This window comes from Protopterus annectens, chromosome 6.part1 (genome assembly GCF_019279795.1).
Source record: "Protopterus annectens isolate FY-2018-M chromosome 6.part1, PAN1.0, whole genome shotgun sequence".
Classification (NCBI taxonomy): Eukaryota; Metazoa; Chordata; order Ceratodontiformes; family Protopteridae; genus Protopterus; species Protopterus annectens.
Genome location: NC_056738.1, coordinates 187848840 through 187862024, shown reverse-complemented (window position 1 = coordinate 187862024; position 13185 = coordinate 187848840). Strand labels below are relative to the sequence as shown.

Genomic DNA, 13185 nt, shown 5'->3' with positions numbered 1-13185 from the left:
GCAGAGGAAGAACAAGTTTGAATGTAATTGATATACAATGGGTACTGTTTCTACAGTAGAAACCAAAATCTAACAGTGTTGTCACCAAAGAATGCTAGGACTGAAAGACTGTATAAATGTCAAGAGCATTATTTTAAAGCTTGATACCGGTTCAATATTTAATAACCTACTTTTGAGTATATTCTGAAATTTGGGCCTAAAATGTACAGAAAAGGATCTGAAGCTAAATTACTGACTTCTGGCCAAAAAATAATGTCTTTGTATCAGAAGGGTCAGAGGGAACTGAACTGCATTTATAAAAACAAAACTTCAAAATACACCAAAATAGAAAAAATAAAACAGCAAATAATCTTCATGGGCCATCTTGAGAATCCTTTCATTTATAATACATCCTTTTTCAGTAACAGGGTGGTCGTTTGCAAGCGATATATTGGTGATTTTATTTTTATATGTAGAAGTGAATTAAGAGAGTTTGATGAGTTCATGGATAATTTGCAAAAAAATTATTTAAGCAATAACCCACGCCTGGGTGTGGGTAATGCTGGATTTACCCATGGTTTGTGTGGTTTGGACACGAGGGCAGAGCCCGAGTGGCCAACAAAGACAACCGTGGGTAAATCCAGCATTACCCACACCCAGAAGTGGTTATTGCTATTAAACAATGACATTATTTAAGAAAAAAAATACTTACTTTTCTTAAATAATAGCATTGTATAATGCCTCCGTGCTGCCCTTCTGCAACTGTCCGGTATTCTGCGGCAGTTCTGATGTACTGCGCATGCGTATATTTACACAGTACATCAGAGCTGTGTGTGGAAGCAACGGAGAAAGGAAGATCTCCGTTGCTTTTTAAAAATGTCTCACTATGTTAAAAGAGTTTAACATAGTGAAGTAGAACACTGCAACACTCACCGCCAAAGATGTAAAATGTCACTTTTTATTAACAAAAAGATTAGCGCTTTCACATAACAGAGTAAGCTTCATCAGATCTACTTAGAAATGGTAAATCCCATCAATTTTATACCCAACTTAAAAAGCAATTAATCAATTATTTAATCAATTATACAATGAATCAGAAAATCAAAAAATCTTTAAAACATTCTTAAAGGAACACGACAGAAACCTTATATTGAGCAGTAGAGACACTGTGAAACCATGTATATTTAACATAGAGACCCTATTAATCTACCAGCTAATGGGCATATTCATAAAAATTCCAACTAACGTAGGAACTATGGAAGGCATATATACTTATATATAGAGACATCAATAAAGTGCAGATGCATGGACTATAGGCTAATATTTAAAAAATGCCTGATAAAGCAGAAACATCTATTCACCTGGACCCAACTATATAATGTATATCGAAAATATACATATAAAAACATATAAAAAACACATATAGAGAATATAAATGCAAATATAACAATAATATTTCATTATATAAAAATGTGACATTATTTATATAATACTTAAGATTTAAAATTAAATGTTATTAGATAAATAAATAGTAGATGCTAAGTATATATGTCATTGTATCTTGTTAATATCTTACCTATATCTTACTGTATATCAAAATTAAACATATATATATATATATATATATATATATATATAAATATATAAAAATACATATAGATATAAATATAAATAAATAAATATATGTATGTATATAAATAACTTTAACCATTCATATAAAATATGTACATATATATGTCAACATTATATATATTAAAAACTTATAAAATTATAAAATTTTCTGTTATTGGGTGGAATGAATGCTAAATATATGTGTCTTACTATATAACAAAATCATTATTCATTTATAAATCCTAGCATCCAAAACCGGTCTTAGGGATACAGTGTGATTAAGGCCAGGTGATAAATGTGCCCCAAACCTAAAAATCCAATCCAACTCTGTAGTGGCTAACAAATTCATATTGTCCCCACCTCTTTTATTATAGTTTACTATTTGTAGAACCCTAAAACTGAACATATGTCCTTGATATTCAAGGATGTGTCTGGCTAATGCATTGAGTTCATTGCTTTTTCTAATGTCATAGGTGTGGTTATAAATCCTTTATCTTTTTAAAGTAATTTGTTTGTGTTGCATTGAGCAATATCTAGCTAGAAGTTGACTGTTTTTTCAGTAGGTCCCCACCCACCCTCCCTGTTTTTGTCTTGGTGTTAATCTTAGTGGCTTTGAAACTGTCCGCCCCTCTTGGGCCCATCTCATTTGCTCACTCAAAAAAAAAAAAAAAAAAAAAAAAAAAATTATCTGCTTTTACTGTATTTGTGTTTCTTCCTACTTTATTTTGCTTTTGCGTCATCTTAAAAGTACTCAATTGTATTTATTACTGCTTAGTGTAACTAACTCTAAGCCTTTTAGTTTAAGCACTTGGGCTTCAGACCAGTTGTTTTACATTAAGAAGGTTTGTGCTCTGCACTGTAGTGGCAGGACAGGTAGCTTACATCCTTCTAAGTTGGGAACTGCTGATTGAGGGCTTAGTGTTTGTTATTCTAAAAGTGTATTAATTCTGGTTTAAGCACTTGGGCTTCAGGCCAGTTATTTTACATTAAGAGGGTTTGTGGTCTACACTCTTGTGGGAGGAGAGGCTGGACTCTGCCCTTCTGAGCTGGGAATTTCTGGTTAAAGGTTTATAGTGCCTGCATATTTGTACTGCTTCTTACTAAATTGGTACACCTTGTTTGCTGTAGCATAGACTAGATCGAGGCCTGCTGAATTTAGTTTTGTTTGTATAACTTGAGCACTAATCCAGGCATTCTTTAAAGTATTCAATTGTATTTATTACTGCTTGGTAGTAACTTGATTAAAGTGTAGCTATCATTCAAAGTCTTTTGGATTAAGCACTTGGGCTCAGACCAGTTGTTTTACATTAGGAATGTTTGTGGCCTGCACTGTGGTGGCAGGACAGGTAGCTTACATCCTTCTAAGTTGGGAACTGCTGATTGAGGGCTCAGTGTCTGTTATTCTAAAAGTGTATTAGTTCTGGTTTAAGCACTTGGGCTTCAGGACAGTTATTTTACATTAAGGTTCGTGGTCTGCACTCTTGTGGGAGGAGAGGCTGGACTCTGCCCTTCTGAGCTGGGAATTTCTGGTTAGAGGCTTATAGTGCCTGCATGTTTGAACTGTTTCTTACTAAACTGGTACACCTTGTTTGCTGTAGCATAGACTAGCTCCAGGCCTGCTGAATCTAGCTTTGTTTGTATAACTTGAGCACTAATCCAGGCATTCTTTAAAGTATTCAATTGTATTTATTACTGCTTGGTAGTAACTTGATTAAAGTGTAGCTATCATTCTAAGTCTTTTGGATTAAGCACTTGGGCTCAGACCAGTTGTTTTACATTAGGAAGGTTTGTGGCCTGCACTGTGGTGGCAGGACAGCTAGCTTACATCCTTCTAAGCTGGGAACTGCTGATTGAGGGCTCAGTGTCTGTTATTCTAAAAGTGTATTAGTTCTGGTTTAAGCACTTGGGCTTCAGGACAGTTATTTTACATTAAGAAGGTTCGTGGTCTGCACTCTTGTGGGAGGAGAGGCTGGACTCTGCCCTTCTGAGCTGGGAATTTTTGGTTAAAGGCTTATAGTGTCTGCATATTTGAACTGTTTCTTACTGAAATTGGTACACCTTGTTTGCTGTAGCATAGACTAGATCCAGGCCTGCTGAATCTAGCTTTGTTTGTATGCTTGTTTGCTTGTTATTTCCCTGAAACTCTAATCCCACCTAAAACGCGGCTTTTCAGCGCTTCTGTGGATCCCTAGTGACATCTGCATTGCTTACTGTACTTATTTCCTTGTTTCACTTGAAAGAAAGTTACTGTTTGTCATTTTTGCATTTAAGTTACTTGTAACACATTGCATTTAAGTTACCTGGCACTTGCTCACTAAAGCAGTTATATAAGTCAGCACTAAAAAAATAAAAGCACTACACACTCACAAACTCCCCTTGAGTACCTTGTTTCCCATTGGCCCTTCTTTTTTCAATTATAAAGGAATTCCCAATACTATTCTAGCATGTCCAAAGGTCAGTTGTCAATCTCCTCTCCGGTCCAGCTGGTGAATCTGGGAATCTTGAGGCAATGTTACAACTGTCTCATGTACACAGACAATCCTCTCCTCCTCCCAACAAATTCCAACACATGTGAGAGATGATACCATATAGCCAAACTGGAGGCTAAGCTCTCTCAACTCAGTACTGGCAAAACCTGTCAGGAGGAGAAGGAAACCACACTCACTACAATTCCAGTCTCACATAGACCTACCACGACAGCAAACCAAATACAGAAACACACAAAAACATACTCGGAGGCTCTAAATAAAAATCTGCCTAAGCAGCAGAGACCTCCAAAGCAGACACCCAAGCAACCGCTACCCCAAAACAAAACACATGCAACACATAGCTCACAAAGCCAGTGTGCCAAACAGTCACAGTCCTTAAGGCTAAACAACACACCTGATACACTTGTAATAGGTGACTCTATCGTCAGGCACACTGACATCCCGCTCACCATGCTGAACAAGGAGAAGGTCACGGTGAGCTGCCTGTCAGGCGCTAGGATCCACCATATAACACAAGCACTCAGGTCACTCCAAGGCAAGTACAAATATGACTCAGTTATTGTCCATGCTGGTGTGAATGACCTGAGATGTACCTCCCTGGACTACATGAAAAGAGACATAGAGGAGCTCTCTGAGCATGTGGCCCAGGCCGGTATGACCCTGACCTTGAGTAGCATCTTACCCTCACAAAGAATGATGCCACAATATGAAGACAAGATGATCAATTTCAACAATTGGCTTAAGTAGTGGTGTCATTCAAAGGGGATCCAATGCCTGTCAGCCTGGGATGACATGCTCGACAGGCCACGATGCTTCACTAGGGACGGCTTGCACCTGTCACCCCTTGGCTTTCAGATATTGGCAAAGGCTCTTGCTACCCCCATAGTGCCTTTTTTAGGCAAGGCTCAAAAGACAAACCCACCTCCATAGGTATCACAAGGGATAAGAAACTAAGAGTAATGCTACTCAATGCCAGAAGTCTAAACCTCAAGATGCATGCACTCGAAACTCTACTTAACATGGTGAACATCGATATCTGTGCAGTAACAGAAACCTGGTTCAAGGCTCCCGAGAGCACCCCAGCACTACCAGGTTATACCTCATACCATGCTTTTCGGCCCCAAAACTTGGACCGAACCAGAAAAGGAGGGGGAGTATCAATATTCATCAAAGATACCCACACTTCCAGGTTGGTGGCACAGCACGAAGCATCATAGACTATCCATGTGCAACTAACATTGGGTAAAACTGCCTTCCAGTTTATAGCCTGCTACAGACCACCCTCCCAAACCCAGGAACTCCACTCAGCCTTCCTGAGAATACTGGAAAATATGAAGGTCTCTCCAAACACCATTATATTGGGCGACTTCAACTACCCAAACATAGACTGGGAGCATTACTCTAGCTCCAACACCCTAGCTCAAAGGTTCCTAGAATTTATAAACTCAAATGCTATGGAACAACTTGTTACCACTCCCACAAGAGGGGAAAACATACTGGACCTGATCATCACCAACATGGGGACTCTATGCTCCAGACCAGAAGTGTATCCCTTACTGGTAAGATCAGACCATAAACTAATCTCACTGGATATTCACACCCTGACCCCACCACCTGCCCAGAAAACCACAGTGAAAAACTTCTCTAAAGCAAATTTCACACTCCTCAAAACTGAGGTGGAATCCTTTAAAGCCCGCGGCCTGTGGAAAATACGGCCCAGACCGCAGAATCTTTTATAAACGCATTCTATGAACACCTTCAGGAATGCATGGATCATGCAATGCCAAATAAAACCAAGACCCAATCCTCCAAAGGCGGACATCCTGTCTGGTGGACCCCAGCCATAAACAAACTATACAACAGAAGGAGGAAGCTACTACATGATAGAGCAAAATCCCAAAAAGGGAAGGCATCTCTGATCAGTGTTAGCAAAAAACTACGGGCACTCATAAAATCGTCTAAGGCCAGCTTCAAGAGAAAAATTGCACAGGACACTAAGGATAATCACAAGGCTTTCTTTAGTTATGTTAGGAACCTGGGTGGGAATTCCCAGATATGCTCAGAATTAGTCCAAAATGACAAAAAATACACCGAACCCACAGACATTGCCAACATCCTAGCTGACAGGTTCAGCTCAAATTCCCCCCCCTCCCCACCAAAAGGGCAAATATCTATCCCAGCAGAGTGCTGCCCCCCTGACATCTCAGATGCTCAGGTAAAAGCCGCCCTCTCCAAAGCAAAAAACACAGCATCAATGAGGACCAGACGGTTTCCTGGGCTTCATCCTACATGAACTCCAAGAAGAACTAAACCCAAACATAAAACTACTGTTCAGTCTCAGCCTTACTACAGGATATGTACCCAAAGAGTGGTGTACAGCAACAGTGGTCCCTCTCCACAAAGGTGGTGCCTCAACAGATCCTGGAAACTATCGCCCCATAAGCCTGACTAGCTTGGTCTGCAAAGCTATGGAAAGGATCATCATGGACCTCATAAAAAAAGATATTGGGGACCTACAGATACTGGATCCTACCCAGTTCGGCTTTGTTAAGGGCAGATCCTGCCTCTTAAACCTGGTCGATTTCTTTGAAACAGTCACCAAGGCCATTGACGAGGGGAAGGTGGTCCACACAGCCTACCTGGACCTTGCAAAAGCCTTCAATACAATACCCCACTCGGGCATTATAGATAAGCACACCAGCTTAAATATAAACCCCTATGTCACTAGATGGGTTGCAAACTGGCTCAAGGACAGAACCCACATGGTTAGAATTGCTGGAGCCATGTCAGACTCCAAACCAGTTACAAGTGGTGTCCCACAAGGCTCAGTCCTGGGACCTCTCCTGTTCGGTATATATTTCTCGGAGGTACAGGCCAACACGGAAGGACTGTGGCTGATCAAGTTCGCAGATGACTGCAAACTGTGTGCTATAATCGACTCTCCAGCCGACACAAGCATCCTCCAAAAGGGCCTCATAGAAACAGACAACTGGTGCCAGAACCATGGCCTCAAGCTAAACGCCAAAAAGTGTATAGTCATTCCCTTTGGCAAAAACAAAGTGCCCACAAATTACCACATAGCTGGTAATCCATTAAGTACAGAAGAAGTAATTAGGGACCTGGGGACCCAAGTTGATAGCAATCTCTCATTTGACAACCACGTGGCCAAAGTGGTTAGAAAAACATTTTATATAGCCCACCTAATCATGAAAGGATTCACATCTAGATCAGGGGAGGTCATCATGCCTCTTTACTCATCTCTCATCAGGCCCATAATTGAGTACAATGCCCCTTTTGGGATGTACCTTACCAGACACCTGCAGCAACTGGAAAGACCCCAAAAGTACCTCACCAAGAGGATCAAAGGGCTCAAACAGATGCCATATGCTGCCCGGTTAAAGAAACTCCAGCTCTACTCAGTGGCATACCGCCTGCTCAGAGGCGATCTGTGCCTGACATATAAAGCCATGTCCAACCCGGAATTAATGGACATGCTGCACCTCAGAAAATCCAAATCCCATCGAGCTACGTGCTCGAGAGACTTGAACCTCAGCACTGAAATAAATAGGACATGCTGGAGGGACAGATTCATAACCCAGAGGCTCCCTTCACTCTGGAATAAAATCCCAGTCCAGGTTAGGCAGAATCCCTCATTGACTCTCTTCAAGATGAATCTTGATGAGTGGATGGGGGATCGTAGGTTTACCCCGGGTATCACTTCTGTGTCACTGTTAGACAGAGGCACAGTATACTAACCTCAAAAAAGGGCATAGCAAAATTAATTTAAAATAGGTGGCGAAAGCCAAACACACTCTGGCTAGGCTTATAAATGCCCTAGGGCAGATAGCCTAGTATGAACCTATGAACCTATGCATACTGATGTCCATCATGTCAACTCATGTCACTGTCCTTGTTAGGGAACTTGAAAGTTCCACTGCAGAATTATATCTCACAGAGACTCATCTATTGTTACCCATAGGGACCTTGCTTCCTAGACCTAGGATTTCTTTCACAAAGCTGACCATCCAAGATATCAGACGACCTGTCTGATAAGTAATGAACATGTCTGGGATTATCTGAAAAGGAGCTGTAGGTGTATCCAGGGAGAGTAAAGGGCATAATAAGGACTAAGAAGCCAGAGGATAGCAATGGCTGAAGTCTGAAAGCTTAAAAAATAAAAAGTAAATCTACTGATTGTAGCAGCAGGCAATGACTGTTCTCCAGACAGGATATGCTCATGGAAATAAGAACATCTGGCTACTGTGTACAGATATCACAAATTCTAAAAATGTATTTATATCAGAAAGTTTATTTATTTTTATTTATTTTTTTTAGTCTATTTCAGCCATGATCTGGGCACAAGAGTACACTTAATAGTTGTCGAATAGTAATAAAATTTGTAAAGCACTGTTATATCTACAGAGATAGTTGCTGTTGTTATAGTATTTGACTTAATAGCTTCATATAAACCTGGCAAAGAGATGCACATGGCTGATGTACTAAAGTGGAGCCTTTAGGTTGTGATTTGGAAATTATATTCATCAGCCCCTACCTACCAAAGTATGAAGAAAGATTGCAAGAATTTGTTCGTGGTACTAAAATGGACACTGCAGTGCAAAAGCTGAGACTTCCTTCCTACCCAGATGTTCAACACTTTCCATGATAAAGTCAGTTTTTCACAAGTCTGTTGTTTAAATCCAAGAATATAATGTTGTCCAATAAGCTCTATGACAAAATGCTAGGAAAAAATGAGACAAAACGTGGAATAGTAAGGTATCAAGAAAAAGCATGAAGCATCATATTATGTGCTGGAATATGATGATAACACAGCAGGAACAGCCCGGAACCAACGTTGAAACACAATCACCGTTTATTAATAATAAAAAAAAAAAAAGCAAAAAGCAAGCAATGTTGTTGCCTTGCTATTGCCTAAAAGTTCAAACAACAAAAAATCTCTTCCTTGCTTTCAAAAGTGTAAAAATTAAATATTTCATTCAACAAAAAGTTAAAAAAAAAAAAAAGATCAGTTAGTCAAGCTTTTTTTCGGGCTCTCTTTTTTTTTTCAAATGCTTCATTCTTGTCGTTCTTTTATTTTACTTGACCCACAAATTATTTAATTTTGATTACTTAATTGTTTCATTAGAAAAAGTTTTAGCAGTATAAAAAAGTTGTACCTTTATTAAAAACTAAGAACTACTATCCTTATTATTCTACTATTTACTACATTATACACAAAGTTTATATACACAAATTTTACATCATGTTATAACCTTTCATGATTTATTTTTTTTATTTATAAATAATTTATTAATATCCGTTTCTTATTGTTTTTTCATCAAGGTTTGTTTGTCATGTTTTGTTGTTTATGTGCTGGAATATATCATCAAATTGAAATGATCACATAAAATTGTCAGAATGATAGTATGCTAAGCAAACATAATGCAAAAGAGCAAGTACTTCTTCATGAAATACATAGACTATAGAACAAATTAGGGACTTATTTCAGTTTAAGGACTTCATTACATAATATGCATTCAATATTATTCAACACATCCTGAGGTCAAAAAAATGTATCATACATCATCCAGCTCAGTTGCTATGCTTCTTAAAGTGATTATCATAAAATGTGAGTATCACTTTAAGAAACATTACTTCAAAGCTAGCCTGCATGTTGGGTGACATGCGTTTCTTACTTCTTCAGCAAATGCTAGTATGATAGTAAATGGTACAGAGGCATCATGACTGGCTTCTGTTTGTCCTTTGTTATAACATTTTTGTGCAGGTCTAGGAAGTACTTAAAAGAGCCTCTATATCACATTTATCGTGACTGATTACTCAGACTGATTTGAACAGTTAAGTTGCATTATCGTTTTTCTTAGGCTGTTTACTGTAACACATTGATTTTAGCACTTCTGATTACACAGCTAGACTGCTGCATAGTATATGTTTAACGCTGCTAATTACACACGTTGTTTGCAGCATAGTTCAGATTTAACACTTCAGATTACACAGGTCAGATTTAACATTTCAGATTACACAGGTAGCCCACTGCATGGGATACATTTAACACTGCCAATTACACAGGTCGCTTGCAGCATGGCTCAGATTTAACACTTCTGATTACACAGGTTGCATGCTGCTTGGGTTGCAGATAACACTCTGATTACACAGGTTGCATGCTGCTTGGGTTGCAGATAACACTGCTAAAACACTGTTTTATAGGTTACATTTGACATGTTTAATTTGTTATAATTACTTAAACTGCAGATGTTTTTGTTTTATTTTTGAAGATTGTAAAATTATTGTTCATAAAATGTTTTGCAGATGTTTTTGTTTTATTTTTGAAGATTGTAAAATTATTGTTCTTAAAATGTTTTGTAGTAATTTGGAGCTTTTCTCCCCTGGCCTCCACTGAAAATGGGCTTCTACCCAGTTAGACTTTCCTGGCATTTATTTATTTTTATTTTAGTTTTATTTAACATTTGTTTGCTGGGAAAGTCTGACTTGGAATGAAGCCAATTTTCAGCGGAGGCCCAGGGAGAAACACTCCAGATGTATGCCTTTGTAACATGGGAGGAAACCTGAGCACCCGGAGAAAAACCACATGAATGCAGGGAGGACATGCTGACTCTGCACAGGTGAGGTGACAATGCAACTGCTACACCACTGCGCTGTTTGGTAATTAATGCCAATAAATAAATAAATGACAAAATTTCAGAACCAGGTACTCTCAATCCTGGAGTACCACAGTTTTCTGTTGTCATTATTTATCAAAGACCTGCCAGGCAACCTCTCCTACCCCAAGATAGTTGTATATGCTGTTAACAACCTACTAATGAAGTCATTTAAGAATCTTACAGAACTTCAAGATAACCTCTGATCCAAATTCTCATCACTTTGCAGCTGGATGTTCTCCAGCAGATGACTAGTTATTCCAAATAAGACAAAAGCTATGGTCTTAGCAGCTAAAAAAAGTTACTTAATCTCCCTCATATGCAAATCACAGACAAAAATGGGAACTTCATTCCTAGCACCACAGAGCAAACGTGCCTTTGTCTGACACTGGACCCTACTCCCTACTCGTAACTTTTACCAATCACACATACAATGTTGACAGTAAAACCCTAACACAATTTAAACTGTGTTACAAAATAGCACTTCTTCTATCTCTTGTAGCTAGACAAACCATAGTATGTAATGGTCTGATTACCAAAATTGCATATGGTTTCTCACTGCTTGCCTGTCATGCCAGTGCTAATATCACAGTGTGTACAAACCACTCTAAACCAGTTGTGCAGCTCTGCCATTCTTGCAGAGCCAAGTGCCCATATTCAAAATTAATTAATAGCATAAAATGGTTGCCCATAAATTGCAGAACCACCTTTTTTATTTAGCTCTCTACTTTTCAAAATCATTAATCAAGGTCAGTGCCTATCATAAAAGTCAAAACTTGAATTTAGAGATCACATCTACTGATTCAGGGACAGACTTTACCTAACCAGATTCAAAACAACAGTATAAAAAGAGTTGCTTCAAAAGTAGGAACATCTGTGTGGAACCACCTCCCTCCACAAGTCAAGCAGCAAACCACTCTTCAGACCTTCAAAAAAAAAAACTAAAGTTCGAACTAGTAAAAAATCAACCTGTACTTGTTTTCAAGAGAATGGCTAATGAACTCAATATTCTGTACTGCTCATCTAATTAACTTAACTCCTAGCCTGTTCAACTCTGAGGAGTATTTACTGTATATAATGTAAATATTTGTTAATACATGTAATAAGTGACCGTGGTGGTGGTGCAGTGGTTAGCGTTGTCGCCTCACAACAAGAGGTTCTCCTGTTCGATTCTCAGCTGGAGTGCCTCTTGTATGGAGTCTGCATGTCCTCCCCAAAGATGAGTAACATCTAAAGACATGCAGGTAGGTGTGTGTGTGAATGGGTGTGCCTTCTTTGAAGGTAGGGTGTTGGGCTGGCAACTTGGCACAGCAAAAATTCCACTGCCAATCATTAGCGGACCCCTGACCAGGAAAAGCCGAAAGACTACATGTAATAAGTGGTGGTGCTGCTACTTTACACAAATGCACAGAATGTAAATATTTGTTTTAATTGTTCTGCAACAATACATATATTGTCGTCATGCACTACATAAATTCTGTGTAAAGCCTGTGCTGAAAGGTCTGTACTAGTACAGTAGGAGATTCTATACTTTTTTTGCTGTGCTGGAGGGTACATATCTGAAGGTGCAGGGCAATATACGCTTCTTGAAAAATCATGTATACAATGATTAATTATCTTTGTGTTACTTTTTAAGGGTTGTTGTGCTGTTTAGCATTTACAGTCATTTTGACAATGCGTGTTTGATAATATGAGATTTGTCAAAGACCGACTCACTTATCTTAGGTACCACCGATTACACAGGTATCCTGCTGCACCTCATTTTATTTGTCAATTTTAATTACACAAGCTGCATCCTTCAGGAGTCTGCATATGTCACTGTTAATTATTTAGGCTGCCTGCTAGAGAAAGGTGCATTTATTACCACTGATTTGTCAACATGATTGCAGCAGCAGCAGGGAAGCTGTATAGTGTTCCTATAGCATGCAAACAACAACTGGATGTGTTGTAAACAGTATTCTGTAGTCTGCAAAATGTAATGAGTTAATTGCAGAGAAGTAGGGACAAGGTTTCAGTGAGACAATGCTGCATTTTTTTAAGTCAGCTTGTTGCAAAGGAAAGGTGGAATGGCAGGAATTAGTCTGACCAGTTCTGGACTGGAGTCTGGAGGTTATCTTTGTAGAAGGAATTCATCGCTATATAGCAGCATTGGTCTGTTTGTTACCTATTACATACTGACTGCCTACATAAACTATATTACTGCACACTGACAAGATTTCTGATAAGCATAACTTGTAATCAGTTAAGAACTACTGAAATATCCCTTAAACAGATGTTGCAAAACAGTTTTGAAAGGAGCCTCATTTGCAAAGACTGTGGGTTAACATAAAGCAAATATAAGTCTGCCGTTATCTGCATGGACTGCATAGTTGTTCAAAGGAGATATTCATGTTGAGTGATGTACAATATCTGACAAATTGTAACCACTCATG

The 13185-nt window shown here is 38.7% G+C and overlaps 1 protein-coding gene across 1 annotated transcript in view; it reads left to right on the top strand.

Moving 5' to 3' along the window:
- The window catches only part of LOC122805462 (protein LBH-like), a 701144-nt gene that overhangs the window by 207933 nt on the left and 480026 nt on the right, over positions 1-13185 (top strand). The gene's annotated exons all lie outside the window — the stretch shown is intronic.